We start from the raw sequence: 15,994 nt of genomic DNA, 5'->3' as shown, positions 1-15,994 counted from the left end.
AATAATTGTTTCACCTGTTCTGTTTCTGAAAGGGAAATAAATGCACTTGCTTTTCATTCTGTAATATTTTTTGAGAACAGAATGACGTTGATAAAAGAATTTATTAAAGATCCTTCAGAGGAAAAATGTAATTCATTTGTAAAACAACAATTATGGGACCTGATAGATCATTTTAAAATAGAGATCGATTAGAAAGCAAGGAAAAAGGAACTATGTTCTGTTGTGAAAAATTGGTTATGTAAAAATAAGCATATGGTGGCTTCTCCACAGAGAAAAAGCGACATTGATGCGAAAGGCGCTTTAGATATCTTTTCCGGGTTATCTTTTGAGGGAAAAAAATAGATTTTACAAATGCAGCAGCTTCACGATAAAGAGTTGATTAAAGAAACTAAACCGTATGATTGGAGATTGAAAGACTGAGAAATGAGAACGTGCACCGACAAAGTGAGCTTGATTTTGAACAAATTAAAATAGACGCTGAGAAGTCCGCACGAGATCATGAGCTGCAGTTGAGATTAGTAAAGGAAGGAAAAATATCAGATGCCGGGGGGAGAGGTTTAGGTTTATCTGAAGGGTTTGACTTGGCAAGTAATCTAAGACTGCTTCCCAAATTGAATGATCATGACCCTAATATTTTTTTTCTCTGTTTGAGACTGTTCCGAAGAAAGTAATTGGCCGAGGTCTATCCGAATTGTCATGCTTCAAACTGTAATCACAGGCAAGGCACGGGAGGCATATGCAGTGCTTACAATGGAGGACAGAAAGGATTATGACAAGGTAAAAGTGGATATTTTGAAGGCCTACAAACTGGTTCCTGAACCTATCGCCAGCGATTTTGAAGCTGGAGAAAAGGTGATCGTCAAACTCACTCTGAGGTGGTTAGAGATCTGGTCTCTTATTTTGATCGTTGGTGTGTTGCGTCCGCTGTTGATGACTTTGAAACCCTGCGTTACTTGGTCATTTTAGAACAGTTTAAAAATATTGTGTCCGATGATATTGCTACATAAATTAAAAGAAGCCAAAAGACGCAATGGAAGCGGCAGTTTTGGCAGATGATTATGTATTAACACATCGAAAGGTGTACAGAGAAGACCGTTCAGGTCAGCAAAGTGGTAACTTTAATAATAAAGTATGTGATTCCAAATTAGTAGCCATGAATAACTTTGTACCGTTTATTATGGAGGGTTATGTGTCTCTGCCAAACTCTGGGAGTAAAATACCAGTTAAAATTGAGAGATACAGGCTCATCAGAGTCTTTTATTCTTGAATCTGTTCTGCCCTTCTCTCAGGTGTCAAGTGAAGGGAGGAGTGATTTGATTAGGGGAATTGGATTAAACACTCTTTCTGTTCCTCTACATAGAGTACACTTGACTTCCGACCTGATTTGTGGTGAAGTATAGGGAATACGTCCATCTTTGCCAGTGGATGGGGTTACTGTCATCCTGGGTAACAATTTGGCTGGAGGTGGAGTCTGGCGAGAGGTGATCCCACCTCCTGATGTAGTGCTTATTCCAGTCTCTGAGGACTCCGACGATTTGCAAAAGTATTTACAACTGGTGTTGTGACTCGTGCAAGGAGTCGTGAAATGTCATTTAAGAAACCGGAAGTGACAAAATATGTTCTGCCTGGTTTATCCACCCTTTCACCCATTTCTCATTGGGAGTTGATAGATGAGCAGTTGGATGACCCTGAGTTGCAGAAGTTGTTTGATGCTCTTATTTCACCTCAGGAGGTAAAAAGTGCTGTGAGTGGATGTTTTATCCAAGATGAGATGTTTCTAAGGAAGTACGTTCCCTGTAAAAAGATTTTACCGGACAAGTGTGTAATTCAAGTGGTTGTGCCGAAACAATTTAGAGACGTAGTATTACAACATGCACATGGTGAAGTGGCTGGACATTTAGGAATAAAAAAGACCCATGACCGAATTTTACGACAGTTTTATTGGCCTCATTTGAAAACTGATATATTGTCTTTCATCAGAACGTATCACACATGCCAGATGACTGGGAAGCCAAATCAGCTTCTGGAACCAGTGCCTTTGAGTCCCATAGTTGTTACAAGCAAACCGTTTGAGCACTTAATAATTGATTGCGTGGGACCCTTGCCTCAGTCAATATCAGGGAGTGCATATCTGTTGACCGTTATGTGTCAGGCAACTCGCTATCCAGCAGCTTATGCTATTCGAAGAATTACCACCAAAGCAGCTGTCAAGGCTTTAACTCAGTTTATATCCATTTTCGGGATACCTAATATTATTCAAAGTGATAACGTTACTAACTTTGTCTCATATGTTTGCTGAAGTTTTGAAGGTGCTTAAAGTATCACAGTATCACAATCAGTCGAGTGTTTATCATCCTCAAAGTCAGGGTGCGGTTGAAAGGTTTCACCAGACCTTGAAGTCACTTTTGCGTGCTTACTGTGTGGAGTTAGGCCGTGACTGGGAGGATTTTTTACCCTGGCTTTTACTTGCTGCTAGGGAGGTACAGCAAGAGAGCTTGGGATTTAGCCCAAATTATTTAGTTTTCGTTCATCCTGTGCGTGGACCTCTTTCTGTTTTGCATGAGGGACTAGGTGAAGAGGATTCTCCGCAAAATTTGGTAGAGTATGTGAATGGTTTTCGTCGGCGTTTATTTTTGGCCGGATTGAGTGCACGGGAGAATCTTGCTGTTGCGTAAGAGAAGATGAAGAATCACTTTGATAAGCATGCTGAAGGTCGTGTTTTTACACCGGGGATCAGGTGTTAATTCTGTTGCCATCTTCTGGGTCATCTTTTTGTGCCAAGTTTACAGGGCCATATACTGTTATTCGGAAACTGTCAGATGAGAATTATCAAGTCGCCACTCCCGATAAATCTAAGCAGTGTTTCCATGTAAATTTGCTTAAAGCCTATTATTCTCGAAAGACTGAGGTTCAACCAACTAAACCGGTTCCTCCAGTTGTTACAGCTTCCTTTGAGTCTTATCAGCCTTTTGTTGTTGGAGGAGAAGATATGGTTAAGGAGGATACAGTTGTTCCTGAAGATTGTGTTTTGTTGCCTTGATTAAAGAATTCAGAATTTAGATGCTCTTTTCACATTTGACAGAGGTTCAAAATGAAGATCTAACCCAGATGTTAATGGACTTTTCTAGTTTGTTTTCAGATATACCCACTCGTACTCACCTGATAGAGCATGATGTTGATGTGGGAGATGCGCAACCTATTCATCAACTGTGCTATCGGGCTCCAGTCAGTAAGAGAGAAGCTTTGGAATCTGAGATTCAATATATGCTTGAGAACGGAATAGCTGTTCCGTCGTGCTCAAGTTGGTCTTGACCTTGCTTTTTAGTGAGGAAAGCAGATGGCTAAACGCCATCACGAAGCACAATGTTTTTCCGCTTCCTCGAATGGAGGATTGTGTAGATCAGGTGGGTAAAGCTAATTTTCGTGAGCAAGCTAGATCTTCTTAAGGGGTATTGGCAAGTACCATTAACTTCTAGAGCTAGGGAAGTAACCTCCTTTATTACATCATCTGGATAATACTCCTATTTCAGTTATGAGTTTGCAAAATGCACCTGCCACCTTTGGGCTGGAAGGGTGTGCAGTGTATTTAGATGATGTGATTGTTTTCAGTGAGACCTGGGAACAACACTTAGTTCGTTTGCGAGCTCTTTTAACTCTGCTGACTGAGGCACGTCTAACAGTTAACCTGGCAAAGTGTGGTTATCGTATATATCCATATATTGTTTAATTCTGATTCCGCCACTTCGCTTGTTTGCCTTCTCTGTGCTGTGCTCGCCCCCACCTCCTTGATTTTGTCCCCCCTCCCCTCGCGTGTACAGAACTAGTCTAAAAAAAAAAAAAGTCTAAAAAAGGACAACTGGCTCCATTATATGGAGATACTTCGGTTTTAAGGCGTCTGGCGAACAGCAGGCAGATGTCTACTGTAGGGCCCAATGATTTTCCGCAATGCAGAAAACGCGGACGGAATCGTGGAATCCAGTCATAAAAATGGAATTTACAGTTTAACACGGAATTTCACGGAATTTGTCATTTTGAATGAATTAATCAAAAGTAGGTCATGCACTTACATCAAATCGCGATATGGACTAATATCAGCAAATATTAACCCGGAAAAGTCTATTTAAATATGAATCCTGCATGTTCTGTCTGTGTTAATGAATGGCGCAGAAGCGCGTCTTCATTCATTAAACACACGGAAGCGTGCGTGACGCTCACGCTGATTTCAGCATCTTTCCTCTCACTAATTAAAGACGTGAACACATGAGGAACATCTCCAGAACTGCACTGAGAGTCACTTAATGAGCATATGACCGTTTGATTTGAGTAAAACTAGCGTCATATCACATCATAGACTGTAGTATCACATACACAGAACTGTAAAGGTAAACCCGTCAAAATAAAAGTATTTGCCAGAAATCTATTACTATTGTTCAGCAGAATGTACATAGCCCACTACTACTACTATTAAAATGAAACGAACATAATTTAAGGAATAATCACACAACATTTCTTCCATGTTTTATTTTTAATAGTAAGTCCCCTTTGTTTACCAAAAAATAAAGTCTGCTTAATTTTAAATAATTAAAAGATAAATTAAATGAATGTTTTATACCTTCATTTGATAAACAGAAAAATTTAAATGCAAAGAATTTCTTATTTCACATAAGGCTATTTTAAGATTTTTTTTGTTTGTTTAACTAAGTTGTTTTTATGCATTTAAATTACACATGCTAAAACACAGAATTAGGTAACAATAAAACATATGGTGAAGAAAAAAATTAAACGTTTCATAGGGCCCTAAACATGTAATATTTGGCATATTTATTTTTGCAGTACTTTTTGGGGGGTTATTTTTCCTGTATAGATGTCGAGATATATATTGTACATATATCGAGATATATTTTTTTTTGCTCCATATCGCACAGGCCTAGGTCAAGCCAAAGTCCTTGCCATTTAGCAGTTTCCTTCTCCATCTACTAAGAAAGAACTCATGCGTTTCTTGGGGATGGTCGGTTATTACAGGGGTTTCTGTTCCAATTTTTCAACCGTGGTTTCACCGCTGACTGACTTGCTTAAGAACTCAGTGAAATTTGACTGGAGCTAAAATTGTCAGAGAGCTTACGAAAATGTTAAATTATTATTGACCTCTGCTCCTGCTCTAGCTGCCCCGAGGCTAGATATGCCCTTCAAGATACAGGTGGATGCCAGCCAGGTTGGTGCTGGAGCTGTCTTATTACAGACAGGGGAGAATGGTCTGGACTATCCCGTAAGTTTTTTTTTCATAAGTTTAACACTTATCAGAAAAATTACTCTGTGATCGAGCAAGAGGCTTTATCTTTAATATGGGCACTCCAGTTCTTTGTGTATGTGGGGGGAGGAATGCCTGTAGAGATGTTTTCTGATCATAACCCTTTAACGTTCTTTCATTCTCTACAGTCATCGAGTCAGCGCTTGATGCATTGGATTCTCTTTTTACAGCCCTACAATTTAGTTGTTAAACACATTAAAGGATCGGATAATGTAGTGGCAGACGCGTTATCCTGTGTTCCTGATCTGATCAATTAGGTGAAATGGTTGTACAGTTGCTTCTGTTGCTCTTTGCTCTCTTGTTGCCTTAAATTTGCTTTCAGGATCCAGATTGCTGGTGGCAAGGTGGGGCAACGTTGGAGAATGGATGAAATTGTGAAAATCATGTTTGTACTGTGATCAGAGGTGGTATAACAATGAATGTTGAAATGTGCTGTTTTTTTTTTGTTTTTTTTTTATTCTTGATCCGATTGGTAACCGATCTCTTTTAAAGGGTGGTGTGTGACGGTTCAGAGATTAACTCATTATCTCTGAGTTGCAGGTGATTGGTTGAAGTGAGTGGTTGTTGTACACCTGAACGTAATTAGGACTCTCTATAAGAGACTGGGACAGAGAGGAGAGCAAGTGGGGCCTGAGTTTGTGCTGTTCGTTGGACTCTTGTCAGCTCTGAGAACTCATGAGATGTGAAGGATTTGGGAGATCACCGCCGCCCTTTGATCCATCTCCTCTGGGATGGTTGGACTGCTGACTTTCATATACATTTGCACTCATCTACTGACACACTGATTATCATTTACACTGATTCTTAATGGTGTTCTGTCATACGGATTAATAAATCAATTTATTAAATTAGCTGTGTTGTTCAGTGACTCCCTTATTTTGTTGCAACTCAGAATAGATCGTAACACTATAAATAGCATATTTTTACAACCGTAAAAAACTAAATTCCACCCGTGATTGCAAAAGGAAGTTAATAATTTCATAGGTAGTCTGATGTAGCTTGATGCTAACGTTAGCTCTAATGCTACTAATAGCAGGTGCATTTCTTCTTCATAATGCATTTTTGTCACAATTCATGTAAGGTCGTAAGAAAATGTTTAGTTTTTTTATAGTAAGACTTTTGATAAGGGGTAAATGCATCCTGACATTAAAGCGAGATTGCAGCTTTGTGTATTTGTAAAGCTTGAAATACCACAACAACGGCTACTAAAGGCGGAGCAAAAACAAAAGAATAATGATAAAAGAATGATGCGGATAATGTGTCATACCTGGCGGAGGTGTGAAAGACTTGTTTCGTGAGAACAATAGAATCATGAATGGAGGAGTATTCAGAGCCAAACAAACATGAGAAAGCACATATGAGAGTTTACATGAAAGATTACAGAGATGACAAGTGTCATAAATCAATCAGATTAGCCTTCTCTAAAAACACACATGACATGGCCTTAGAAAATATTTCATAAAATTCACAGTTTTGCAGATTATATTATGAAATTTCAATTGAAGCTTTGGTAGACTTGTGGCTTTAGCTACACTTTGTTTCTAAAATAATATCCTACATCAGCAATTTTTTTTAATACATTTAAAAAATGTGTTTAAAAATTTTTTTATGTTTTCGCTTGTATATCTCTATCATAACAGTCTGAGTAATTCTGATTGTTGAACAGTAAATTTTGAAGTGTCAGCTTTGTGAAGTTATGTTGATTATGTATCTAGTCAGAAAGAATCATGAGCAGAAACCTTTTTATTTTGGGTATGTCATTTCTGTCTCCATGCCAAAAAAATTGAGGGTAACTAGTAAGGGGTTAAACTGTTAAAAGCCTGTACAATTTTTTTGTTCTGCTGAACACAAAGACTTTAAAATCCCAATGGGAAAATAAGTGGAAAATACACCTCTGGAACCAACTAGGCTAAAAAAGGGGGGAAATGATTTACTTCACTGGTATGCTACATGATTTCTGAATGTCATAAAATGTGACCTATTCAACATATTAGTTTTTATTTTTCCTTAATCCAATTCTAACGGTCTAATCTGTCCCACCATTTTAATAATGATCAGAAAATATATTGGTGTAAAGAGGTATTCCTTTTAAATAATAGTCTCTTGCACTGCATGTTCCAGAGTAAAGCATGACTCTTAAAGGGTTAGTTAACCCAAAAATGCACGTTTTACTCACCCTCATGGCATCGTAGGTGTGTATGACTTTCTTCTTTCAGACGAATCCAATCAGGTTATATAAAAAATTATCCTTGCTCTTCCAAGCTTTAAAATGTCAATAGATGGGTGTTTTTTTCAACAGTCCAAAAGTAGTCAAATAAAGTGCATCCAACCATAATAAAAAAGTACCTCGCACAGCTCTAGGGTGGGGGGTGAATTAAGGCCTCCTGTAGCAAATCCATGTGTTTTTGTAAGAAAAATATCCATATTTAATATGTTATAAACAATTTTCTCTCACTTCCGTGAGAGCCATTCCAGGTGGATGAAGTAGGTCATAGGGGTCATGAATGCAATGGTGATTAGTGACGAATACCGAGGCGCGGAGGAGAGACAACAATACACCTGTCACGAATTAGAAGCATATAATTAGGCTTGCACGTATGATAGTCAGTGGAAGCGAGAAAAAACATGTTTATAATGTTTATAACTCAGATTGGATTCGTCTGAAAGAAGAAAGTCATATACACATAGGATGCCTTGAAGGTGAGTAAAACATGGGCTATTTTTTTCTATTTTTGGGTGAACTAACCCTTTAAGCAAAGTTGCTAATGGCCAATATGCCATCACTGAACATTTTTCAGGATTCAAAAAAGTATTCAGCAAAATAATCAAAAATGGCAATGTCCATAAACAGGGTTTCTGCTGGTTTTATGAAGATAAATTCAAGACTTTATAAATACCAATTATAGAAACTTCAAGGAATAAAACTGAAGGGAAAATAATGTCAAATTATGTTCTCTAAATTCTTAAGCTGTTTTCCAATGGAAATATCTACATTTTCTCAAAGGGTTCACCCAAAAAAAGAAAACAAAGAAAATTGTCATTTACTAAACCTCAAGTTGTTCTAAACCTGAAGTGGTTTCATTCTGTGACAAGTCCCAGATAGTCTGGACAGTACGTGATCATCAATATTTATTTGTCTATTACCTGGACCACATCACTAGAGATTGAAGGTGCTCAGTTTGGTCCACAAATGTAATCCCAGCACTCTTGTCCTTGATGAATTCCTGCTTTAAGCCTGTGTGCTTTAATAAAAACAAAATGAAGCATTAAAATGTGCCTTACGTAATCGTCCATAAAGCTTAAAGACTCCAATAAATGTGCATTTATAAAGTAAATAAATTTACTTACAACTTTGTCCAAGATCTACAATGTGAATGTCATTTTCATTATGTCTGCATAGCATTTTGATGGATACAACTCCAAAAGGACTTGCTGTGGTCCATCCACAAGATTATTGAAGTCTGCGCTTATCTTCAGATATTCCAAAATATCATAAACATGAAAAATACAGAAAGACGTTAAAACACTGTAAAATAATAGTCATAAATGTATAAATAAATCTTTACAGAGAAAGTCAAATGTATTGACAAGTTTGTTTTATTAACCAAAGCCCAAATTTACCATCCAGACAAGGCTTTTAAATTACAGAAGAGAGACAATTCAAGTAATAATCTTGTTTTTTCAACATTTTTCATCCATGTATATTCTGATGGCTGTCTTTACGCTGTCAGGTTTAAAGAAGGTCATTTTTTTTAAAATTCCCGCCATTCTAAATCCATACAGTGATCCGTTGCTATGGCGTTATATATAGAGTTATATTTTAGTCAAAAGTTATGAGCGTGTAAGACATGCTCACGAGCACATTGTTATTTCACACACGCAAAAATGAACCTTCAGCTGGCATGATAAAAGTACTCGCGCACAAATTCAACAACCGAGAGGTGTACAGGTAGCTGCGAGCGAGCGCCTTGCATACTCTCATAGGTTAACTCTGCTTGTACAGTGGAATCCTGCTCGTGCGCAGCGGGCTTCTGCTCGCGTAGTGCTGTTTTGCTCGCGCACTGGATTTCTGCTCGCTCAGCTGATTTCTGCTTTTCCAGCACGAATTATGTGCCCAGCTACATCATATTCAAATATTATGCAAATTAACAGTGAGCGGTGGTTTCAGACATTACAGTGTCACACTCGCACTGACTCATATTCTGCCTGAAAGAATGAAAAGACCGAGCTGAAGGTGGAGCGATTCGACCAATCAGATGAAAGCAGCGTTTCAGCTCCGCTCACAAGTGCGAATGAAATACTGAAGCCATAAACCGAAATGATCAAAACGTACACGTGCCAACTGTCTTGTCCATGTTCTCTCACTTGAATCCTCTTCTTGAGTATTGAGTCTCTTGACCTTCTGCAAGCCCCGCCTTGTTCACGCAGTGATTGACATGGCGTGAGGGGGTGGAGACGTGATCGGCTCGGAATGCATTTTCAATGTGCACATTGAATTTTGCTACATTCATTGCGGGACACTGAATGCAAATGCAATCGTAAGTGTCTTGACTGTGAGTGTTAATGCATTTAAGAAAAATAGCATTTAAATGATAATTTTGCCACAGTTTTTGCTTGAACATGTTATACATATCTAATAATTTCTGTAATACATTTTCATTTTAATTTTGCAACTTATAAAGCGTTAAAATTAGTATTAATTTTACATATTAAAACTGGTATATGAAATGGCAAATGAAAATTATGTAATTTAATTTTCATTTTCATTTTGCACCAAATGTTGCACAAATGTATTGGAAAATGTAAATGTAAATACAGAAATGCATTGCCATTTTACATATTGCATCCCAAATTGAATATCGCTACCCATACGCTTCCATAGGAATGTGGATTTTTCTACTCTTAATAATTCATTTAAAGTTAAATGGATAAAAACATTTTTAAACAACCCTACATCCTGTTGGAATTTTATTCCAAATCATATATTTAATTCTGCTGGAGGTTTACATTTTCTATTGCGCTGCAACTTTGACATCTCTAAAATAACTATATCTTTATCTTGTTTTCATAAACAGGCTTTAATAAGTTGGTCACTTATATATAATTATAATTTTTCTCCACATAGCTACTTTATTTGGAATAATAAAAATATTAGATATAAAAATAAATCTCTTTTTTTCCACAATTGGTTTGATAAAAATATACTTTTAGTCAGCCAACTTTTAGATGATCGTGGTGTTCTTTTTACTTATGAACAATTTATGCAAGAATTCTCTTTTCCAGTCCCCCCAAGAGAATATGCCATTGTGTTTGGTGCAATTCCTGATTGTATTATACCTTTAATAAAATCTGGCCCTAAAGGCTCATTAGACTCTCCTCTTTTTGACAATACTAACTTATTTGTTGACCAAAGTCTTTTCAATACCATGTCAAAAAAAAAACATTCGTTCAGTTATTAATAGATCTCAGATTTCTTTACCAGCTTGTGTGAGTTTTTGGAATAATATATTTAGTGATATTTAGTGACACCATATTTCTGATATTATCGATCAATCTTATCAGATTAACTTTGATCGTTCACTTTTATTTTATATCCGTGAGTGCAGTACACCTGCAAAGCGTTAGCACTCGTTAGCTTGTCATTAGTGTTTTCATTCGAACCTATCGCTGTTTTCTTTTCTCCTCTCCCTCGCTCCAGTTTTTCACAAGTTCATCAAACAACCGCAGTAAGAATATTTCATCAAGCACGGTGAGTAATGGCTTCTCCCGTCATTGTTACTTGCACCTCTTGCCACATGTACAGTTTATCTATCTCTGTCGCTGATGAGGGATTCACATGTGATAAATGCAGGGAAATAGTTAGGCTGACAGAGAAGATTTCAGAATTAGAGACACGCATCCAAACTTTAATTGAGGACAGTAAGAATGTTAGGGCTCTAGATACGGCTTTGGATGCGTCTAGCTCAGGGATTCCTGTACATTGTTCGGTTCCGGAAACAGAGCCCCAGCAGCAGGGCAACTGGGTGACGGTGAGGCAGCGTAGTCGTGGGTCAAAACACCGCTCTTCTGTTCCGATCAAAACATTAAACAGGTTCTCCCCACTCAGTGATGCACCCACTGAGAAACCTGATGAAAGTGCTCTAGTTATTGGTGATTCTATTGTACGGAACGTGAATATAGAGACACCAGCCACCATAGTCAAATGTTTACCGGGAGCCAGAGCGCCTGACATCTTGGCAAATTTAAAAGTGCTGGCTAATGCTAAATGTAAATACAGTAAGATTGTTATTCATGCCGGCGCTAATATTGTTCGACTTCGCCAGTCGGAGATCACTAAAAATAACATTAAAGAGGTGTGTGAACTTGCAAGCACGATGTCAGACACTGTAATATGCTCTGGTCCCCTCCCTGCTTACCGTGGTGATGAGATGCATAGCAGATTGTCATCACTCAATGGCTGGATGTCTAAGTGGTGCCCACAGAATAACATAGGTTTCATAGACAATTGGACGAGCTTTTGGGGCAGACCTGACCTGTTTAAAAGAGATGGTCTTCATCCCTCCTGGGGTGGCGCCACTCTTCTCTCTAGAAATATGGCAAATAGTCTTAGTGTTTATACTTGACTAACTGGGGCCCAGGTCAGGAAGCAGACAGACTGGCTAAACCGACCGTCTGCTAGCCACCTCCCGTCACAGAGGTCAGTAAATTCTCAGCACATAGAGACTCTTTCACCTAGATATCACACTATAGAGACTGTGTCTGTTCCCCGAACTAGAAAATACAAAAAACGTCCCAAACCAAGTTAAGATTAACAATTTAATTGAGGTTCAACAAATAAAAAACAGAAGCAATATGGATAAACAAATGATAAAGCTTGGCTTATTGAATATCAGATCCCTTTCTACGAAAACACTTTTTGTAAATAATATGATCACTGATCATAATATAGATGTACTCTGTTTGACAGAAACCTGGCTAAAACCTGATGATTACATTATTTTAAATGAGTCCACCCCCCAAGATTACTGTTATAAACATGAGCCACGTCTAAAAGGCAAAGGTGGAGGTGTTGCTTCAATTTATAACAACGTTTTCAGGATTTCTCAGAGGGCAGGCTACAAGTATAACTCGTTTGAAGTAATGGTACTTCATATAACATTATCCAAAGAAACAAATGTTAATGATAAATCCCCTGTTATGTTTGTTTTACTGGCTACTGTATACAGGCCACCAGGGCACCATACAGACTTTATTAAAGAGTTTGGTGATTTTACATCCGAGTTAGTTCTGGCTGCAGATAAAGTTTTAATAGTTGGTGATTTTAATATCCATGTTGATAATAAAAACGATGCATTGGGATCAGCATTTATAGACATTCTGAACTCTATTGGTGTTAGACAACACGTTTCAGGACCTACTCATTGTCGAAATCATACTCTAGAATTAATACTGTCACACGGAATTGATGTTGATGGTGTTGAAATTATTCAGCCAAGTGATGATATCTCAGATCATTATTTAGTTCTTTGCAAAATTCATATAGCCAAAATTGTAAATTCTACTTTTTGTTACAAGTATGGAAGAACCATCACTTCTAACACAAAAGACTGCTTTTTAAGTTATCTTCCTGATGTATCCAAATTCCTTAGCATATCCAAAACCTCAGAACAACTTGATGATGTAACAGAAACTATGGACTCTCTCTTTTCTAGCACTTTAAATAAAGTTGCTCCTTTACGCTTAAGGAAGGTTAAGGAAAACAGTTTGACACCATGGTATAATGAGCATACTCGCACCCTAAAGAGAGCAGCCAGAAAAATGGAGCGCAGCTGGAGGAAAACAAAACTAGAGGTATTTCGTATTGCTTGGCGGGAAAGTAACATATCCTACAGAAAAGCATTAAAAACTGCTAGATCCGATTACTTTTCTTCTCTTTTAGAAGAAAACAAACATAACCCCAGGTATTTATTCCATACAGTGGCTAAATTAACGAAAAATAAAGCCTCAACAAGTGTTGACATTTCCCAACACCACAGCAGTAATGACTTTATGAACTACTTTACTTCTAAAATCGATACTATTAGAGATAAAATTGCAACCATTCAGCCGTCAGCTACAGTATCACATCAGACAGTGCACTATAGACCCCCTGAGGAACAGTTCCACTCATTCTCTACCATAGGAGAGGAAGAATTGTATAAACTTGTTAAATCATCTAAACCAACAACATGTATGTTAGACCCTATACCATCTAAGCTCCTAAAAGAGGTGCTTCCAGAAGTCATAGATCCTCTTCTGACTATTATTAATTCCTCATTGTCATTAGGATATGTCCCCAAAACCTTCAAACTGGCTGTTATTAAGCCTCTCATCAAAAAACCACAACTTGACCCCAAAGAACTAGTTAATTATAGACCAATCTCGAATCTCCCTTTTCTGTCCAAGATACTAGAAAAGGTGGTATCCACACAATTATATTCCTTCTTAGAGAAAAATGGTATATGTGAGGATTTCCAGTCAGGATTTAGACCGTATCATAGTACTGAGACTGCTCTCCTTAGAGTTACAAATGATCTGCTCTTATCATCTGATCGTGGGTGTATCTCTCTATTAGTTTTATTGGATCTTAGTGCTGCGTTTGACACAATTGACCACAACATTCTTTTGCATAGACTTGAACACTTTGTTGGCATCAGTGGAAGTGCATTAGCATGGTTTAAATCGTACTTATATGACCGCCATCAGTTCGTAGCAGTGAATGAAGATGTATCCTATCGATCACAAGTGCAGTATGGAGTACCTCAAGGCTCAGTACTAGGGCCGCTACTCTTCACGCTTTATATGTTACCCTTGGGAGATATCATCAAGAAACATGGTGTTAGCTTTCACTGTTATGCTGATGATACTCAGCTCTATATTTCTTCGCAGCCCGGTGAAACACACCAATTTGAAAAACTAATGGATTGCATAGTTGATATAAAAAACTGGATGACGAGTAATTTCTTACTGCTAAATTCTGAAAAAACAGAGGTGTTAATTATAGGACCTAAAAACTCTGCTTGTAATAAACTAGAACACTGTCTAAGACTTGATGGTTGCTCTGTCAATTCTTCGTCATCAGTTAGGAACCTAGGTGTGCTATTTGATCGCAATCTTTCCTTAGAAAGCCACGTTTCTAGCATTTGTAAAACTGCATTTTTCCATCTCAAAAATATATCTAAATTAAGGCCTATGCTCTCAATGTCAAATGCAGAAATGTTAATCCATGCATTTATGACCTCAAGGTTAGATTATTGTAATGCTTTATTGGGTGGTTGTTCTGCATGCTTAGTAAACAAACTACAGCTAGTCCAAAATGCAGCAGCAAGAGTTCTTACTAGAACCAGGAAGTATGACCATATTAGCCCGGTCCTGTCAACACTGCACTGGCTCCCTATCAAGCATCGCATAGATTTTAAAATATTGCTTATTACTTATAAAGCCCTGAATGGTTTAGCACCTCAGTATTTGAATGAGCTCCTTTTACATTATAATCCTCTACGTCCGCTACGTTCTCAAAACTCAGGCAATTTGATAATACCTAGAATATCAAAATCAACTGCATGCGGCAGATCCTTTTCCTATTTGGCGCCCAAACTCTGGAATAACCTACCTAACATTGTTCGGGAGGCAGACACACTCTTGCAGTTTAAATCTAGATTAAAGACCCATCTCTTTAACCTGGCATACACATAACATACTAATATGCTTTTATTATCCAAATCCGTTAATGGATTTTTAGGCTGCATTAATTAGGTAAACCGGAACCGGAAACACTTCCCATAACACCCTATGTACTTGCTACATCATTAGAAGAATGGCATCTACGCTAATATTTGTCTGTTTCTCTCTTGTTCCGAGGTCAACGTGGCCAACAGATCCAGTCTGTGTCCAGATCAGAGGGTCACTGCAGTCACCCGGATCCAGTACGTATCCAGACCAGATGCTGGATCAGCACCTAGAAAGGATCTCTACATCCCTGAAAGACAGTGGAGACCAGGACAACTAGAGCCCCAGATACAGATCCCCTGTAAAGACCTTGTCTCAGAGGACCACAAGGACAAGACCACAGGAAACAGATGATTCCTCTGCACAGTCTGACTTTGCTGCAGCCTGGAATTGAACTACTGGTTTCGTCTGGTCAGAGGAGAACTGGCCCCCCAACTGAGCCTGGTTTCTCCCAAGGTTTTTTTCTCCATTCTGTCACCGATGGAGTTTCGGTTCCTTGCCGCTGTCGCCTCTGGCTTGCTTAGTTGGGGACACTTCATCTACAGCGATATCGTTGACTTGATTGCAAATAAATGCACAGACACTATTTAACTTAACAGAGATGACATAACTGAATCCAATGATGAACTGCCTTAAACTATCATTTTTGCATTATTGACACTGTTTTCCTAATGAATGTTGTTCAGTTGCTTTGACGCAATGTATTTTGTTTAAAGCGCTATATAAATAAAGGTGACATTGACATTGACATATGAAATGGGAAGATTTTTGGCTTCTTCGACAAAAATTCCTCTTACCTAATAAAGTTGTTGAAGTCTCTATTAAAATTATCCATAATTGTGATCCAATAAATTATAAACTTGCTAAATTTAACAATAGTATTTCACCCAATTGCTCATTTTGCCTTCAGTATGAAGA

General features: G+C 38.0%; 1 long non-coding RNA gene across 1 annotated transcript in view; it reads left to right on the top strand.

Annotated features, from left to right (window-relative positions):
- The window catches only part of LOC132155939 (uncharacterized), a 316,158-nt gene extending 300,507 nt beyond the window's left edge, over nt 1-15,651 (top strand). Inside the window, exon 4 of the long non-coding RNA XR_009437364.1 lies at nt 15,209-15,651. This is a non-coding gene — a long non-coding RNA (uncharacterized LOC132155939). The remainder of the gene's footprint in view (nt 1-15,208) is intronic.
- Nucleotides 15,652-15,994: the final 343 nt, after the last annotated feature.

Source organism: Carassius carassius, chromosome 13, assembly GCF_963082965.1.
Source record: "Carassius carassius chromosome 13, fCarCar2.1, whole genome shotgun sequence".
NCBI classification, from domain to species: Eukaryota; Metazoa; Chordata; class Actinopteri; order Cypriniformes; family Cyprinidae; genus Carassius; species Carassius carassius.
Note: the sequence above shows the minus strand (reverse complement) of the source record. Positions and strands in the feature narration are given on the sequence as shown.